Genomic DNA, 21,077 nt, shown 5'->3' on the forward strand with positions numbered 1-21,077 from the left:
ATATGCAATCTCATATCCACTAGATTGGCAGAAATTATAAAATCTGACAATGCCAAGAAACGCAGGGTGGTCCAAGCCCTGCAGAAGGAATAGGACAAAGAGTATCTTCATTTGGTGCTGGTTTTCCATCTTGGAATTAGCCACCATTATTGTCCCTTGCCCACTTAATCCCATCACTCTCCAGGACAAAAGCAAGAAGAGAGGGAACACCTGGGCATTACACTGGAGAACTGAATTCTTGTGACCTTCACATTTTTTTCAGAGATAACACGAACAATAGAAATAAAATTGTTGGACTCGAGACAGGCAGTCTATATGGTAGGGCAGTGTCATGTACCAGAATCACCTGGAGAAATACACTGATCACGTGGTTCCATCCTCAGAATTGCTGATACAGGTGTTGGTGATAGGGCCCAATAATCTGCATTTCTAACAAGCCCCTAGGTGATGCCGATGCTGCAGTCTGTCACGATGACGAGTGTTCTGGGGACCACACTTTGAAAACTCTGGCACTGGAGAATGAACTTTGATGTATTATAGGCTAAGAAGAAGGGAATGACTCAATGGAAGGAAAGTAAGCCTTTATTTGGGGCCCACTGTGTGCGAGGCAATGCGTTTTTAAGAAAGTTGCTTAATAGTCACAGGAGGGCGTCCCTGGTGGCTCAGTGGTAAAGAATCTGCCTGCCAACGCAGGAGACATGTGTTCAATCCCAGATCTGGAAATATCCCACATGCCATGGGGCAACTAAGCCTGTGCACCACAACTATTAAGCCTGTGCTCCAGGGCCCGGGAGCTGCAACCACTGAGCCCATGCCCCCTAGAGCCCATGCTCTGCAACAAGAAAAGCCACTGCAGTGAGAAGCCCACACACCCCAATTAGAGAGTAGCTCCCAACTGCCACAACTAGGGAAATCCACGTGCATCAACAAAGACTGTGTAACCAAAAATAAGTAAACAAATCTCCTTTTAAAAATATCACAGGAAATCCATGAAGGCGTTGTTAATCTCATTTCACAGATAAGGAAATAAGCCTCTCAAAAGTTAAGTAATTTTTCCAGCATCCCACAGGTAATATATGACAGAAAGGTGATTAAAATGTAGGTCTGTCTGACTACAACTCTGATTTTCTTTGCCCCATACTCCATGATGTTCAATGAGACAAAACATCCTCTACTATCGGTTGTTGTTGTTGATTAGGTGCTAAGTTGTGTCTGACCCTTTTGCAACATCATGGACTGTAGTCTGACAGGCTCCTCTATCCATGGAATTTCCCAGGCAAGAACACTGGAGCACGTTGCCATTTCCTACTGCAGGGGATCTTCCCAACTCAGGGATCGAACCCACATCCCTTGTGTTTCCTGCATTGGCAGGCAGATTCTTTACCACTGCACCACCTGGGAAGCCCAGCTAACTCGAACTCTGAAGTGGCATACCAGGGAAACAAAAACTCTAGCCCAGCCCTAAGGGCTATCCTAATGCCAATGTGAAGAGGGAGAAAGAACATTTTAGATATTTTCTTATATTTTTTCAGTTTTATAGAGCTCTCTGAACATACAATTATGCTGATTTAAGCTATAAGCATAATTAATACAATTCATTTCAGTTTATGTTAATTTCTTGTTAGCAAATACTTATGTTATTTATGTAAAGTCTCGATAGATTGAAACAGAGGTTATTGAGAAGACATCCCTCAATGAAATGGACCCAATATCTTTATCCAGTCCTTCTCAAAATAAACTCAACTCTTTTAACTCTTAATGTCTCATGTTTCCACAACCATAAGCACTATGGAATACAATAAGGAGTGACTTTTTTTTTTCTTCTTTGTTTTGCAGCTTGAGGAATCTTAGCGCCCCAACCAGGGATTGAACCTGGGTTGGGCAGTGAAAGCATCAAGTATTAACCACTGGACAGCCAGGGAATTCCCAGGAGTGACTACTTATGCCAGATTCTTCAGATGCTTCTTAAAGCCTCTTCTTAAAGTAGAAAGCCCTCCTCAGGGATTTTTGAAGTTGGAACTGCCAGCCAGAGCTCTTTAGGGTGCAATGGTTTCTGAATAGGATTATACTACACCTTTCGTACATAACTAGCATTTCAGAAGAGGTAAGGCATTAAACAATGCAATTACTATTTAAACTTTACATTTAACATCACTTACATCTCTGCAACTCTACAAAAACCTAAAAGGATCAAATAGCTCACTTGAATTTGTAGCACTTGGTAGCATGAAAAACATTACCTCTGTTATCTCTTTAAAGTGGGAAAAAAGAAAATCTTCCTATGTGAGTATAACCCAGACTTACAAGAAAGCATAATACAGCAAACTGCTATTCACATTGCTCTCATGGTCCAGGTACCGATGCAAAAGTGATCAGCTAATTACACTGTATATAGATGTTCTGATCAATTCCAGTGCGTCTTTTGAGGGGAGAGGGGCGCACAGTTTCCATACTAATAAACAATGCTCAACACATTAGCTGGGTGTCGCATAATTCAACTCAATTCTGACACTATCCATTCAGAAATAGCATCAGGTTACACAGGCTGAGGGCTACCTCCCACCCACCCCTGACCAACACATGTACACACTCACACTTCGGGTATCAATAGCAAGTCCAGGCTAATACCTGTGTTTTTTGACCAACTGGCTATAGATCAGAGGTTCACACAATCTCAATTTAGTTGCTAGAGTAGCTCACAGAACTCAAGAAATTCATTTGCCTACTAGTTTACTAGATCATGGAGAAGGCAATGGCACCCCACTCCAGTACTCTTGCCTGGAAAATCCCTTGGACGGAGGAGCCTGGTGGGCTGCAGTCCATGGGGTCGCTAAGAGTCGCACACGACTGAGCGACTTCACTTTCACTTTTCACTTTCCTGCATTGGAGAAGGAAATAGCATGAAATAGAAGGAAATGGAATGAAAACTGACCTTTTCCAGTCCTGTGGCCACTGCTGAGTTTCCCAAATTGGCTGGCATATTGAGTGCAGCACTTCCACAGCATCATCTTTCAGGATTTGAAATAGCTCAACTGGAATTCCATCACCTCCACTAGCTTTGTTCGTAGTGATGCTTTGTAAGGCCCACTTGACTTCACATTCCAGGATGTCTGGCTCTAGGTGAGTGATCATACCATCGTGATTATGTTGGTCATGAAGATCTTTTTTGTACAGTTCATATGATCTAGCAATTCCATTCCTGGGCATATATCCAGAGAAAACAATAATTCAAAAGAATACACGCACTCCAATGTTTATTGCAGCAACATTTACAATAACCAGGACATGGTTATTAAATGTCTATCAACAGAGGAATGGATAAAGAAGATGTGGTACCTATATGCAATGGAATATTACTCAGCCATATAAAATGAAATAATGCCATTTGCAGCAACAAATATATAAGCAACTGCTTATATGTAGAATCTTAAAAAGGTGCAAATGAATCTATCTACAAATTAGAAATAGAATTACAGATGTAGAAAACAACTTCTGCTTACCAAGGGTAAGTGGGGGCATAGGAAAATTGGGAGATTGGGCTTGACATATACACACTGCTACATATAAAATGGATAACTGGTAAGGACCTACTATAGAGCACAGGGAACTCTACTCAGTACTCTATAATGGTCTAAATGGGACAAGAATCTAAAAAAGAGTGGATATGTATATATATAACCGATTCACTTTGCTGTACACCTGAAACTAACACAACATTGTAAATCAACTATACTCCAACAAAAATATTTTAAAAAATTATTGGCCATTTAATCACGTAGTTGGTTTTCCTGGCAAGAAGCCCCCCATCCTCAGATGACTGAGAGGCAGCCAGAAAGTCACTTCATTAACATAACAAAAACATCTTTATCATTGTGCACACTTAAGAAATTCCAAGGGTTTTTGGAGCTCTGTGCCAGAAACAGGAGGAAGACCAAATATTTCTTGTTATACATCACAGTATCACACACTGTCACAATATGCTAGGATATAATATGCTGTCCACTGAAAACTACACAATTTTATTAGATTTGAGTTGAGAAGACTCACACAAATATTCACCTATTTAGACTTAACAATAATTGATATTCATCCAAATTTTTTCTTCTGTTGCCTAATTAAGTTTGGAAGCTAAGTTTTGGATATACTTCGCATATACTACACCCATGATAGTGGCCTTTTCAAATCTCAGGGACTAATAGTGTTATTTGTAGGCATAAAAAAGAATATTGATGTTTAATTTGCATAGTCCTCATAACTTTACTCTTTTTCTGAAAATGAAGGAGGGATCCTGAAAGTTAGTCAGCTTCTCTTGAAAGTCAACCAAAAGTTCTTAAGAGAAAGCTGCTTGCCACCAAAACCACACTCCTTCAAATACATAAATTGGTCACCCCAACTTCTCTAAGATTCTTATGATCTATTCTGAGAAATTTTGGAGTTCCTTTTTGCTTTCATTGCATTGCCTGACATGTGTAAATTATTCTTCCAGAGACAAAGTATTTTATTTTAATGCTGCATCATAATGCAGTATTTTTGAAGGCATTTAAACCAATAATTAGGATCCAAATTTAAGCTGAAAATGCAAACTCCCTGTAATGATACTGATATGAAACTTTCAACTGAATTATCAAGTGATTAAATAGCCTCCATGTGTAGACAAGTTCATATATCTCAGTCAACATAACAATTCAATAACTAACTCTTCTGTTTGGCCACTGACAGAATATATTAATTTTGAGACACATCCCAACCACAGAAATATTGATATACAGGGGAAAGTAGCTCATTGTTAAGGGAATATTCATAAAAATAAGGAAGGGCTGCCACTTATTGAGCACTGCTTGAAAGATACTTTGTAACCCTGTAATAGAGGTATTAAACCTTTATTACAGGTGATAAAACTGAGATCAAGGAAGGTTATAAAATTTTCCCAAGATCCACAATAACAGATTTTGTAACCAGTGTGACCAAAAAGTCTATAAATCTCTTTGTCCTACAACCATGTTTCCCTAATCTGAGGCTACAGGTGAGAATCACCAGTGAGTGTGGGTTTTGTCCTGGTGGACAGACCTACTAATCCTTCCTAAGAAACTGGCAGATCGTCAGAAGATCAGGCTTTAGGATCCACCAGATTGTCCCATGCTGGTAATAATTTGCCTGTACCTTCTCACATGGTTGCTATAATCCACAGGAGTCTTGTTCTGCCAACTATGAAAGATTGGTTGTCTAAAACACAGGGTAATGAAAAAAAAAAAATTTTTAAGAAAATCAAAAAATAAAACAGGGTAATCAAGAAAAATGTTCACACAATCTTAAATGCAGTGTGGGTCTACCTAACTTCACAATAACTGTGATCCATGCAAATATAACATTCAGGTGATCTTTCAGAACTGCGCATTTAATCACAGCTAAGCATCATATCCCTTGAGCAGAGTTTTCAAAACACACAACCAAATAAACAGTAAATAAAAGAACAGATAAAAAGAAAGGCTAAGTTATTTGTTCAAGTTCAGAAAATTAGGAAATGGATGATCCAAAACCAGATCTGTCTTACAAGACAGGCTGGCTTATATAGTATGCCAGCTAAAGTCAACCATTTTTATGAATGTGGATATAAAAATCCCAAATAAAATTGTGGCAAAGGAAATTCAGAATCCATCACAACCAAGTAGAATCTATATTAGGAATTTAAGGACAGTTTAAAAATCAAGAAATCCATTAATGTGATTAATGTATTACCTGATTAAAAAAGATATGCCAGTGTAAGAGATGCTTAAGTTTTAATAAAATTTAATAGCATTCATAAACCAACAACCTAAATGTTCAACAGAAGGAAAAAAGCTTACAAATTATGATCTATCCATTCAATAACTACAAGCAATCATTAATAACTCCTTTTTGGAAGCTATCTTTTCTGATAGAAAATATTCTATCTTAGAATTTCTATTTTCTAAAATACAAAATGTTTAAGACATTTTCATTGGAAATTTTCATTGGAAAAGCCAGTGAATGAAATTGCACATAAGATGACAATTATACAAGGGGACAGCCTACAAAAAAAAAAAAAATGTAAACGCACAAGCCAAAATGCTAAAGGGATATGATCACATGCAAGCATTTTGGGTGTTTTTCTTCTTTTTGAGGTTTTAGTTCTAAAATATAATCTAATGTAAATAAAAATCATAACCATAAAAAAATGTGTTGAAGCCACTTTCATATTTCTTCTGATTACTAGCATTTATTTTCTTCCTCATCCTCAGGGCAATCTGGAATACCATGTTTTCCAAGAATTGAAAATATTTCATTCTGTACATTGCCTGTTTCATCACTCATCAGGGACTGCGTGCAATACAGGCACTATTTATGTTTATTGGGCTTTTACTAGTGGTCACATGGAGAACAGCATTTTATCTACTGTCATATGTAATCCATTCCAGAAACAAAACTGCATTCTGAATGTAGGATTTGCCAACTCTCCTTTGGATGGCACAACAAGCTTTTTTCAATTAGTTTTGTTTTCGCATTCCAAAACTCAAAACTCTCCTGACCTCAGGATGTATAAGAATAAAAAGTGATGTATTATTTGTTTTCCCATTTGTCAACTGCCTGTCTTACCTCCTTCAGAAACTTACATGGCACTTATTTTTAGTTTTTTTGAGAAACCTCTATACTCTCTTCACAGTGTCTGTACCAATGTACTTTCCCACCACTAAAAGTATCTGGGTGTGTCCTTTTCTCCACATCCTGCCAACATTTGTTATTGTGGTCCTTCTGATGATAACAGGCATGGTGTTTTTGATTTGTACTTCCCTGTACTTCCCTAGATCACTGACCTAGAGCCAGACATCCTGGAATGTGAAGTCAAGTGGGCCTTAGAAAGCATCACTACGAACAAAGCTAGTGGAGGTGATGGAATTCCAGTTGAGCTATTTCAAATCCTGAAAGATGATGCTGTGAAAGTGCTGCACTCAATATGCCAGCAAATTTGGAAAACTCAGCAGTGGCCACAGGACTGGAAAAGGTCAGTTTTCATTCCAATCCCAAAGAAAGGCAATGCCAAAGAATGCTCAAACTACCACACAATTGCACTCATCTCACATGCTGGTAAAGTAATGCTCAAAATTCTCCAAGCCAGGCTTTAGCAATATATGAACCGTGAACTTCCAGATGTTCAAGTTGGTTTTAGAAAAGGCAGAAGAACCAGAGATCAAATTGCCAACATCCACTGGACCATCGAAAAAGCAAGAGAGTTCCAGAAAAACATCTATTTCTGTTTTATTGACTATGCCAAAGCCTTTGACTGTGTGGATCACAAGAAACTGTGGAAAATTCTGAAAGAGATGGGAATGCCAGACCACCTGACCTGCCTCTTGAGAAACCTGTAAGCAGGTCAGGAAGCAACAGTTAGAACTGGACATGGAACAAAAGACTTGTTCCAAATAGGAAAAGGAGTACGTCAAGGATGTATATTGTCACCCTGCTTATTTAACTTATTATGCAGAGTACATCATGAGAAACGCTGGGCTGGAGGAAGCACAAGCTGGAATCAAGATTGCCGGGAGAAATATCAGTAACCTCAGATATGCAGATAACACCACCCTTATGGCAGAACGTGAAGAGGAACTCAAAAGCCTCTTGATGAAAGTGAAAGTGGAGAGTGAAAAAGTTGGCTTAAAGCTCAACATTCAGAAAACGAAGATCATGGCATCTGGTCCCATCACTTCATAGGAAATAGATGGGGAAACAGTGGAAACAGTGGCAGACTTTATTTTTTGGGGCTCCAAAATCACTGCAGATGGTGACTGCAGCCATGAAATTAAAAGACGCTTACTCCTTGGAAGGAAAGTTATGACCAACCTAGATAGCAGATTCAAAAGCAGAGACATTACTTTGCCAACAAAGGTCTGTCTAGTCAAGGCTCAGAGAAGGCAATGGCACCCCACTCCAGTAGTCTGGCCTGGAAAATCCCATGGACGGAGGAGCCTGGTAGGCTGCAGTCCATGGGGCCAATAAGTTGGACACGATAAGTTGGACACGACTGAGCGACTTCACTTTCACTTTTCACTTTCATGCATTGGAGAAGGAAATGGCAACCCACTCCAGTGTTTTTGCCTGGAGAATCCCAAGGACAGGGCAGCCTGGTGGGCTGCCATCTATAGGGTCACACAGGGTCGGCACGACTGAGGTGAGTTAGCAGCAGCAGCAGCAGCAGTCAAGGCTATGGTTTTTCCAATGGTCATGTATGGATGTGAGAGTTGGACTGTGAAGAAGGCTGAGCGCTGAAGAATTGATGCTTTTGAACTGTGGTGTTGGAGAAGACTCTTGAGAGTCCCTTGGACTGCAAGGAGATCCAATCAGTCCATTCTAAAGGAGATCAGCCCTGGGTGTTTTTTGGAAGGACTGATGCTAAAGCTGAAACTCCAGTACTTTGGCCACTTCATGCAAAGAGTTGACTCATTGGAAAAGACTCTGATGCTGGGAGGGATTGGGGGTGGGAGGAAGAGGGGACAACAGAGGATGAGATGGCTGGATGGCATCACCGACTCAATGGATGTGAGTTTGAGTAAACTCCGGGAGATGGTGGTGGACAGAGAGGCCTGGCGTGCTGTGATTCATTGGGTCACAAGAGTCGGACACGACTGAGCAACTGCACTGAAGGTTGGTGATGCTAAGCATCTTTCCTTATACACAATTTATTAAGTTATAATAAATTTACTTTAAACCTGAAGCCCATAGATTATATAGCCATACCATCATCCCAAAGAAATTGATTGACAGCTTTGTTCTGGCTGACAGGCAATCCAAAGGCCACCTGCAGCCAACAGTTTGTCAAGTACTTTATTCCAGCCTTCTCCTATCTTGCCTTGCCTAGTTATTCTCCTTTCCTCTGAATTTTTTTTCATCATCTCCATAGACCCAAGAAGCCAGTCCTCAGAGGTAGCATCATATCTTGGGAAGTGTGGGCGATTCTCTAATCAGAGACAGAGGAGAGGTTGGAGCACTTACTAGCTGTGTGACTGTGAGTAAGTTGTGTTACCTCTCATGACATCATCAAGGGTAACAAGGTCTAGCTCATAAGATTGCTGTAAGCATTGGAGAGGATCATCGACATGAGGCTTCCCCAGAGTGAGGGCGCAATTCATACATGCCAAATAGTAAGGTATTACTTACTGCATAGCAGGAGAAGAAGTAAAATGAAAGAACTGGAAGAGTGTGATAGAAAAATTATTTGCCCCTTTGTCTAAATTCGGGTTGTAAGCCCTTCTCAGATACTAACTAACCATGTCACTTTGGGGCAAAGCATTGTCCTCTTTTGATGCCGAGCAGGCCCTGTGAGGCTCCCAGCTACAGACGCCCTTTTTATCCCCCTTTCTTGAAGGCAAGACTCCAGCCTCCACGATCTTCTCTGAGTTCCAAAGGGCAGATTTAAAGTTGCTAATTAGGGGAGTAGCAGTCAGGAAGAATTGATGTTTTCCAACTGTTGTGCTGGAGAAGACTCTTGAGAGTCCCCTTAGACTGCAAGGTGATCAGACCAATCCATCCTAAAGGAAATCAACCCTGAATAGTCATTGGAAGGACTGATGCTGTAGCTGAAGCTCCAATTCTTTGGCCACCTGATACAAAGAGCCGACTTATTGGAAAAGACCCTGATGCTGGGAAAGATTGAGAGCAGGAGAAGAAGGATGAGATGGTTGGATGGCATCACTAACTCAACAGACATGACTTTGAGCAGGCTCCAGGAGATAGTGAAGGACAGGGAAGCCTGGTGTGCTGTAGTCCACGGGGTCACAAACAGCCAGACGATTGAGACTGAATAACAAAGCCAGGAAACCACCTGTTCAGTTCAGTTGCTAAGTCATGTCCTGGTGAAACCACCTGAGGCAAGATGAAAGAGACTAGAGAAGTTCATCAAGGTCAGGAGACCACCTGGGACCCTGCATGATCCCAATCTTGTCAGCCTCCCCACCCTTTTGAATCCTTGAAGAAGAAAGAAGACTGTTACTGCCTTGATCCTTACCACACACCCCAGCCTGACTATATCACCCCTCCCTATTCCCCAGGGGCATCCCAGGTGGCACTAGTGGTAAAGAACCTGGCCGTGCAGGGGATATAAGAGGCACAGTTTCAGTCCTTGAGTTGGGAAGATACCCTGGAGGAGGAAACCCACTCCAGTATCCTTGCCTGGAAAAGCCCATGGGCAGAGGAGACTGGTGGGCTACAGCCCATGGAGTCAAGAAGAGTCAGACACGGCTGAAGTGACTTAGCACACAGGCATTCCCCAGGGAAGAGGGCACAGTTCTTGAGACACCAGACTATTGTGTTCCCCCTTTACCTGGCAAAATAATAAAGCCACTTTTTCCTTCTTCCCTGTAACTCTGTCTCCATACTTCTGTTTGGCATCAGGGCACGGAGAGCCAAGATTTGGGCATCACTATGGGCACCAGTTTCTTTGCCTGTAAAGGTGCTGAATCAGATTCCATGATCTCTTAGACCAGTGGTCCCCTACTTTTTTGGCACCAGGGACTGGTTTCGTGGAAGACAATTCTTCCACGGATTGGGGTGGGGTGGATGATGGTTTCTGGATGATTCAAGCACATTACATCTATTGCACACTTCATTTGTATTATCATTCCAACAGCTCCACCTCAAATCGGCAGGCATTAGATCCTAGAGGTTGGAGACCCTTGGCTTAGACTCCTTTCTGCTGTAATGCTCCGTGTTCTTTTGTTGTCTTTCTTTTTTTTTTTTTTTTTTTTAATTTATTTATTTTTTTAAATTTTATTTTATTTTTAAACTTTACATAACTGTATTAGATTTGCCAAATAGCAAAATGAGTGTCTTTCTTTTTTAATCACACCGAGTGCACAGCTTTCAAACCCTGCTCATTTTCTTGAGAGAAATCCTCGTCTCTTTTCTTTTCACCTGATATTTTTCGGCAGCTGTCACTTCCCACACAGAGCTACAGAAAGGGCTTGTCATAGCCCCGAGCAAGCATGGCTGTTTGGCAGCCAAGGTGCAAAGCTGAGTGAACAGGGCAAGTTCTCCAACCTTCCCACCTCCAACAGGGCAGCCACGCACAGTGTTTGATCAGACAAAGCTTCCTCCAGCCCTTCAGCCTGCAACTCCCTCTGTGTTCAACCAGGCACTCACATTCTTGCTACAAGCTTCCCACGAGCCAGCAGCAAGTTGGAGACAAAGGGTCTGAGTGTTCTGTGTATGTGGGAGTCTTTGCAGCCCGGCCATGCCCACTGACCTGCCATAGTTCATTGACAGCGATATGCGTGCCTGGTCAGGGCTCGCTGGGGAAGCTGGGGCAGACATTTTATCTGGGAACAAGATAGGGAGGGGAAGGGAGATCCCTGCTCACTGAAGCAAAGGCTATTTCTGCAAATGGCTTAAAAGGGTCCTTCCTCAAGCAGAGGAGCAGCCAGAGAGAACCCCAGGTAAGGGCAGGCAGTGGGGTCACATAACAGACAAGAAGAATTTTAAAGGAGTAACTCAGCTGCATTGGAGAGCTGGATCCCAACATCAGTTTGAATCAATCAATCTGGGTTATTCTCCTATGACACAGAATAAAACGTCACCCCTCTATCAGCTACTAGCAGAAGGCCTCACAATGTCCTTAGTAGTAATTGCTACCATTTACTGAACAACTATGATTCCATAACCATGTGTGGTAGCTGATACAACCTTCCTTCTCCAGATGAGGAAAATGAGCTTCCTTGTGAGTGAATCACATTCCCTAAGTTGGCCCAGATGAAGTTCCCTCCTCCCGAGATGAGAATTATGTGCAAGTCAGTGGTGAAAGAGGGGCGCCCAGGAGAAACCAGGAACTGAGCTGGGAGTAGGGGTGGGGAGGATAGGCCAGAGGAAAGAGACAAACAAGGGTGAGATTTCTGACAAAATTCCGATCCAACAGGGAAAGGATGCAGAGTTGATTTTGTCTCAGAGTCACACCCCCCCACAGCAAGGGAGCTGGACTGACATACTAGTCATCGGGTAAGGGCCTCCAGAGGGCTGTACCTTTCCAGCACTTGGCAATCCTCTGAAGATCACAGATGCAGGTCATTAGCAGCAAAAGCCTACCAAAGTGAGGAGAGGGGTGGGAAAATGACAGAAAGAACTGTGCTGTGGGGGCCTGGGTGACACTGAGTGTACCCTGCATAAGGAAACCAAGGAGAGCTCAGACCCAGCTCGGTCTTCATCCTCAGCCACTTCATCACAGCTTCTTTTGTTCTTGACAGCTACTTGGGAAAAAAGACAGATCAGCACAGATAGATAGGAAAATGATGCTCAGCTTAAGTAACCAACCCAAGGTCATCTAGCTGGAAGGGACCAGCCAACACACAACCTGATTCTGACTCCAGATCCCCATTCTCTTATCACCACACTGGGCTGCTTTCCCGAGCAGAACAGAGAAATAGCCTGGCAGTGTCACAGAAGGGGTACTTGAAGCCATTCTTGACACCAAGTGTTTCCCCCCACCACCTCGGAGTGCTTATAAATCCACAATCAGGAAGGGATTCCTTTGAGTGAGCACTGCCTCTCCACGGGGTCTCTGTTGAAATGCCAGGAACTGCAGACAGTTCCTGAACATCCACGTCATCCCCAAGAAGCAGCAGACAGGGGCGAGATCAGTGCTGGAGCTCTCCACTCCTGAGGGGACACCATTTGTGTACAGAACACCAGTGGTTCCCTTAGGGCCTCCCAGTAGCCACTCAATAGTTGGGTGAGGAGCTGTATCCTCATTTTGCAGTTGAGAAAATCGAGTCTGACAAAGGTGACTTCTCCAAGTTACACAGTACAGGATAGGAGTGGCAGAAGGGGAAGCCCTCCACGTCTTACCATCTTGAATATTGTCTTATCCATGAAATTCCTGAGTACAGTGTGGTATCTCTGGGCTTTTCCTATGCAGAATTCTGTGTCTCTCTCCTGTCTCTTGATCACAGCACTTACTTCTCTTCAAGGGACAGCATTCCCCTCACATACAGTCTTGGAGGGAGTGGGAAATTGGTGGGAGAGGCACTTCACCTACCAAAGCACTGAGCTCCTGATCCCAGCTGTCCAACCGAGTACCCTACTCACACTCATCTGCTCACAAGAGGGCATGTGACCCAAGTAGGAACAATCAATGATTTGGAGAACAGTGATATGAATGCTAGGAGATGGCTACAATTATTGCTGAGATTGTAAATGCTAAAAGCCATGCAGATTTCAAGATTCCAAAACTATCTTTACAACTAAAAAAATTAAAATTACCTGTAAATAAATCCAGTGCAGAATAAAATAGAGATGAAAGAGTAAGTGATGGGAGGAGAAAAATAAGACGAGATGACAAGAAAGAGGAAAGGAAGGGAGAAAGAGAAGTATTGGAATCCCCTGATCTAGCCAAGGCTAAAGGGAACAGTAACCACCTTAGACGTTCTAGTTACATGGAACACTGAAAGCTCTTGTCTTCAGAACTATTACATTCAGCTTCTGTCACTTCCAACCAAAAGGATTCTTACGAATATCATACTAAAAAATGTTTGGGTATATATCAATATATTCATATTATTGATATACAGTAGCAGATTTCAGTCAATATAAAGAGATTTATTTATTTTTACCAATATTGTATTGGTTTTGCCATACATCAACATGCATCTGCCAAAAAGAAGCTTTTATTAAATCTATCCAGAGGAAAAATAACAAAGCAGGAGGCATAACCCTCCCATACTTCAGACAGCACTATGAGGCTACAGTAATCAAAACAGCATGCTACTGGCACAAAAACAGACATACAGATCAGTGGAACAGAGTAGAGACCCCAAAAGAAACCCACACACCTATAGACAAATTAATCTTTGACAAAGGAAGTAAGAATATACCATAAGAATATAAGACCGTCTCTTCAAAGAGTGGTGTTGGGAATGGGACAGAAGCATGTAAATCAGTGAAGCTAGAACACACCGTCATACCATGCACAAAATTAAATTAAAATGGCTTAAAGACATACTATAAGACACCATAAAACTCCTAGAAGAGAACACAAGAAAAACATTCTTTGAGAACATAGACAAAACATAGGTCAGTCTCCCAAGACAATAGAAATAAAAGCACAAATAAACAGATGGGAACTAATCAAGCCTTTAAGCTTTACACAGCAACCATAAAGTGAAAAGACAATCTACAGACTAGGAGGACACATTTGCAAATGATGCAACAAAGGTTTAATCTCCAAAATACACTAACAATTCATACAGCTCAATAACAAAAACAAACAACCCAATCAAAAATGGGCAGAGGACCTAAACAGACATGCCTCCAAAGACCACTGAGCCACCTAGGTAGCCCAAAGATGACATACAGAAGGATGACAGGCACATGGAATGATGCTCATCATTGACAATTATTAGAGAAAAGCAAATCAAAATGACAATGAGGTACCACCTCACACAAGTCAGAATGGCCATCATTAAAAAGTCTACAGGTAATAAATGTTGGAGAGGGTGTGGAGAAAAGAGAAGCCTCCTACTGTTGCTGGGAATGTAAATTGCTGCAGCCACTATGGAGATTCATCAGTATAGAACCTCCAAACAATACGGAGATTCATCAAAAAACTAAAAGAGAGTTGCCATATGATCCAGCAATCCCACTCCTGGGCACATATTCCAGAAAAACTATAATTTAAAAAGGTACATGCACCCTTATATTCATAGCAGCACTATTCACAATAGCCAAGACATGGAAATGACCTAAACGTCCATTGACAGATGAATGGATATGGACGTGGTATATATACCACATCCATACAATGGAATACTGCTGCTGCTGCTGCTGAGTCACTTCGGTCGTGTCCAACTCTACAACCCCATAGATGGCAGACCACCAGGCTCCTCCATCCCAGGGATTCTTCAGGCAAGAACACTGGAGTGGGATACTAGTCAGCCATGAAAAAGAATGCAATAATTTCATTTGCAGCAACTTGGATGGACCTAGAGACTATCATGCTAAGCAAAGTAAGGCAGAAGAAAGAGAAATCCTATATGGTATCACTTATATGTGGAATATAAAATATGATACAAATGGAATTTACCTATGAAACAGAAACAGACTCACAAAGAGAACAAACTTGCGGTTACTGAAGGGGAGGAGAGGTGAGAGAAAGACGGACTGGGAGTTTGGGATTAGTACATGCAGAATATAAACAAGAACACACACACACATATATACACATAACTGAGTCACTCTGCTGTATAGCAGAAATTAAGCACACCACTGTAAATCAACTATACTTCAATAAAATTTAAAAACAAAAAAAGACTAGGGAAAAAAAAGAATCATTTATCCATATAGTGAGTAACAGACTGAGAAGCTGCTGACACTGCAATAGTAAACAGTTTTAGATGCGGCCTCCGAAGCTGCAGTTCCCTCTTCAGCTCCACAGACAGACAGCAGACTCTATCTAAGAGCCAATTCAGTCACACAGGACCCCTGCACACTGACTCTCAGAGAGGCTAGGAGATTTGTCCAGTCTCCTTACCTGTGAAACAGGACATCTGCCTGTCTCTCTCATACACCAGAATTACTAGGAAATTATCAGGAAAAAGAGAATTATTAGGAAAAAGATAGAACTAAATAATTCTGTATAGATATGAGGGATTTATTAACTGAGGTTACAGACCCTGCTGAACTACTGACTCTTTGCTAAATTACGTGTGTGTGTGTGCGCGCACACATATGTGCACAGGTACATGTTGTCTGGTATAAATACAATCATATCTCAATGACCCCTCTCTTTATCTTTGGAGTAAGTACTTTGAGGAGTTGGTTGGTTTTCATGGATGCTTTCTGGGTGACTTCCCCCACCAGCATCACAGCAAAAAAAAAAAAAAGAAAATGGACTTTGACAGGCTCTGAGTTAAAGCTGTCTGGATTGCTCAATACAAAGTTCAAATTCTATATGGACGCTTTCATCCTTGAATGCAAATGCTCCTGACAGTCCATCCTAGTGGCTTTCAGAGGTTCTGCAAAATGCATGCAAGACTCGGCCTCTTCAAAATCCAGGTTACTGAAATCAGTGCCCTGGGTGTCCCCTTCTCTCCCTCGACTCTGTATCTCATCAGTCCATCAGCCTTGTTGATCCACTTCATCCCTCCTGACCCAACAGCACTGCCAGCTCCGGAACTCAGCCTTCCTCCCGCCAGGGCCCCAAGCCCAGAATGACTTGTTTCTAAGACAACTACCTATTGATGCTCCCATCTAAAATCTTGTGAATAAGTTCCTATTACTTACTAAATCAATTATTAATATCTTAATTACACTCATAATTTCTCTACCTCTATCTCGTCAGCTTTCCTCTTGCTTTTCCTCATATGCACCTTCTGTTCTAGCCATATCAAAATTTAACTTCAAATTTTCCAAACTGCCAAGCTCTCTCGTATTTCTAGGTTTTAGCACTTGCTGTTTGCTCTCCCCAGAACTCCTCACAGCCTTCCCAGCCATGCCTTGTCTGGAAATTTTCAAATTATTCAAAAAGAATTAACTCAAGCATCAGCTTCCTTATTAAGCTATTTCTGGGCATGCCAGCCTTTGGAGCCTTTTGGAGGCTCAAATCTCTACACTATAATCATCATGAAAAAGTGAAAGGGTTAGTCACTAAGCCATGTCTGATTCATGCCCCCATGGGCTGTAGCCTGTCAGGCTCCTCTGTCCATGGGATTTCCCAGGCAAGAATGCTGGAGTGGGTTGCCATTCCCTTCTCCAGGAGATCTTCCCAACCCAGGGATCAAACCCAGGGATCCTGCATTGTAGGCAGACTCTGTACTTGTTTATAGAGCACTTATCATGTTCCAGCTACAATGCTAAGCACTTTATGTCAGCTAATCTCATTTAGTTTTCTCAACAACACTATGAAACGTATGTTGTTTTTATTCCCATTCTATAGATAGGGAAAATAAAACATGGGACTATTATTACCTGAAACTACAGAGGTAATTAGTGGTAAAACCAAGACTGGAATCCAGGCTGTCAGACATCAGAACTCATGTGCATAAATTCCATTATACCACACTACACTATTGGCATATTTGTATTGTAGCATTTATTCCAGTGCACTTTAGTAACATGCCTGTTTTGCTTTGAAAAAGCCGTGAGCTGACTGTGAATCCTTAAGATCAAGATGTGTCTTCATTTAGTCAATCTCTCTGTCATGAAGGCGACACCTGAAAGTGACAAATACAATACCACGTGGTAATGTATGATGAGGGGGATGAGAACCAGATGCTATTGGGACACAGAAAAGCAGGGCTAAGAAGAAAGGGACGCCTTCTTAAGGAGATGGAATGGTGCAGAAAAAGTCATGGAGTCTGAGAAACCGTGGAAGATTTCAGTCCTTTCCTGAATTTGCCCTGCAGTTGGCCAGTGGTTCAGTGAAGGTCAGGAATCCAGTGTGCTGCAGTCCATGGGATCGCAGAGAGTCAGACACAACTTAGTGACTGAACAGCCTCCTGCACCCGTAATCCAGCCCTCAGGGTCTTCTGAGCAGCCCCTGGGAGTGGAAAGAGCAGCCCCAGGATCTGGGGAATGGGAACCACACCCTCTGGTGGAAGAGAAGAACACTCACTCGATGGAGTGCACAGTAGAGGAAGCAGTTGGCCCTTAGCACAGCCCAGACTGTGTCTTCCAGTCTGTCTTTATCAGTGATTTAACCTTAAAGATGTCACTTAATTTTCCTGAATCTGTCTCCCCAACTAATTGGGACAGTCTTGCATGCTCTGTCTTTGGAAACTAACATTTGAACCTAAGCCAGGAAGGAGATCTGATCCTGATACAGAAGACAGTGCCCAGTAGGACTGACATAGTGAGAATTTCATTCATTCGTTTGTCTGTTGATTCAAAATATGTATTGAGCTTTTTTCATTTTCAGGAGGTGTGCTTGGTCATGGGGCATAAATCGGAGACAGACAATGACCCATTGTTTGTCTTGAAACATAATGGGAAGACAGGCATTTAAAGAACAATTAACATTAAAGTATGTTGAGTGTTTTTGTAGAGATTATAGGGTACCTTGGAGTATTCAGCAGGTAGACCTGACCCTTTCCCAGGGAGTCAGAGAAGGCTTCCTTGATTAAGGAGATGTGGTCCTGCATAAGCTGAAACCTGAAGGATGAATAGAACCAGCCAAGTGAAGGGAGGAATGGGAGAAACATTTCAGATACACGGAAAAGCATATAAAAGCCCAAATCCAGAGAAGACGTAGAACAGCATAGATTTCAAGGACACAACCCAGTATGCTGCTGCTGCTGCTAAGTCGCTTCAGTCGTGTCCAACTCTGTGCGACCCCAGAGATGGCAGCCCACCAGGCTCCCCAGTCCCTGGGATTCTCCAGGCAAGAACACTGGAGTGGGGTACCATTTCCTTCTCCAATGCATGAAAGTGAAAAGTGAAAGGGAAGTCGCTCAGTCGTGTCCAGTATAACTGGAGCATAAAGTATGAGAAGCAGAGTAGCATAGACAACACTCAAGAGGGTAGTAGTGGTGAGATTTAGAAGGCCTTAAACCATGTTGAGTAGCCGAGGTTTTAACATTAGAATAATGGGGAGCCATTGATAGATATTAATTAGAAAAGAGACATGATACATTTTGAGTATAGCTATATATGCACACACACACACACATATATATATGATATTTATACTATATCTTAGGGCCCCTTTTCATAGAATAATATCCAGGTCTTTTGAGATTGATCCCAAAAGACAAGTTCCAGGAGTAAAGGGAAAGTTGGAAAATGCCTCTTCTCTGAATCTGCCAAATCACTCTTACCTTCTCAATATTCCTCTAATGGCAACTACCATGCCCTGCTGGCCTCACAAGGCACTGTTTCCCACATAATGGTCCAGCCCAGCTGGAACTAGGAAGGATATTTAAGCAACATTTAATTGAAAATGGACAATAATAAAAGAAATATGGTATTTACAAAGTGTAACACAGAACATGGACATCTGGCTCAAAAGCTCATCCTCTGTCGTGGAACCCCTACGGGTCGTCACAAACTCCCTGTTCTTACCTTATTTCTCCCCACACTCTCCAGGCCTATGGTTTCGAGGTAAATTATACACACATGACTCAAAGCCCATGTCTCTGCCCCCTGCCTGCTCCCTAAACTACAGACTTGTATATTCAGCTCACAACTTGTTACCTCCTCAGTCTCCTTCAACCAGCTATCTAAGGAGCACTCTAAAATCAATGTGGTTAAATAGAAATGCTGATTCTACCTGCTCCCTAAAAGATGTCCCCCGACCCCAGTCTTCCTCATCCCTAGAACGACACATGTTATGATTGGATTTTGTCCTCATTTATCATCTATTCCTCGCCCCAACTAGGTATAAGTCCATGAGAACAGGGGTCTGGCTTATTGTATCCTTACTCCACATCCACAACTGTAGCTGGTACACAGCAAGACGCTCATAAATAGCTATAGAATGAATGCATGAATCATCAGATTAGGCCTTGGCATAGCATACTTCACCTACCAGCCCCTGGCAGCCTCTAAGTGACAGACTTTTTGCCATCACTTTACTATTTTTTTTTAAAAGCTGACTTCACCCTCACAGTGACCTGACCATTCAGCTGGTTTGACCAGATGTGCCTACAGGTAGTCATCAGGGACTCGGGATTTCTTTTATTCCAGGAATTAAGGTCATTCACATTAAGAAAAGGCTTATTTTTCATTCCATCTATTTAGACAAGGAACTAAGATGCCACCCTTGCACCCCGGGAACCCTGATTCAATTTAAAGAGACAGACACTCACCTAGATGGCCCTCATAGGAAACAGAGTGGGTTATATGCTCTGACTGAGGTACAAACATATATAGGACTTGAGGGCTAATTTTAATTGCACCTTGGGAAGAAATGGGAATCTAAAGGAATGTGGAATTGAGCTAGGTGTCAGGTAATGGTAAGGACAGGGAGGAATTACAAATTAAAGCATGTTTATGAAGGATTCTCAGGAGCTTTCGAGGACAGTTAGTAAAGGTCTCTACCTTGAGCTCTGAGTACACAAGGTGAGGAAAAGTCAAGACGGTACATAGATTAGGTGAGCATATATTATGAACAAAGGGCACATGAGAATTAATAAATCACAAGAGTATCAACTTAGCCATCGGAAAATCTGGATTCTAATTCTGGCCCTATCACTTCCTATTTTTGTGACCTTGTGAATATAAATCAACCTTTCTAAACTATACCCAAAAATGAAATGGTAGTAATACCCGTCTACTGAGGACCATTGCAAGAATGAAATGAGATAATAAATATAAAGTTTCTGGAACATAAGATCTTCATTTTTAACTTTAGGTATTTTTACTATTATCATTGTCTCAAAAACTTGCTTTCTCCTGGCTTTAAATTTGTTTCATATGCTTAGAAGAATCGAAAAGTTAAACTCTGTGATCTGTTTAATAAACCGCTTTTATTGAAGGTATAAAATGAAATTGAATACAGACTCGTGTAGAAAATACTATATTTAGTGTGCAAGGAAGAAGAGGGAAGTGCATTGAAAGGTAAGAGTGGTGAAAAGCTAATAGCAACCCAAATCTTCTGAGCACTTATGATGCCTTGAAATATATGCCAAGCACAGGTAATTCCTGGTTCTTCGTTGCCCCATGTTCCTTACATCAAGAATGAAGTAGAATTAAGCTTAAATCACAGATATTCTTCCATAATGTAAAGAGAATTTCCCTTCCACTGATAATAGCCAGGAAAAGAGGAAACCAGAAACTTAGAGGTGTTTTTCCTCAAGCCCAAAGCAAAAGGAAAAGGTTACTCCTTCCAGTATAGGAAGAGAGTGGAATTTCTATTTAAGACGAAGGAGGAGGCAGATACTATGTCAAAAAGCCAAAATCTCAGGGCAGAACATTTGAGTGGTGCTCTGCTCTCCACTGGAAATTTGAGGACAGTGTTGAGAGGCAACACGCAAGGTAGTCCCTTTTCAACATGGAGTACAAATGGTCACAGAATCATTTTAGGTGGACGAGAGCCTGAATCAGCGTTTCTAAAGCTGCCTCAGCTTTGGTGCTGTACAGCATCCAGG

Source organism: Bubalus kerabau, chromosome 5, assembly GCF_029407905.1.
Source record: "Bubalus kerabau isolate K-KA32 ecotype Philippines breed swamp buffalo chromosome 5, PCC_UOA_SB_1v2, whole genome shotgun sequence".
Taxonomy (NCBI): Eukaryota; Metazoa; Chordata; class Mammalia; order Artiodactyla; family Bovidae; genus Bubalus; species Bubalus kerabau.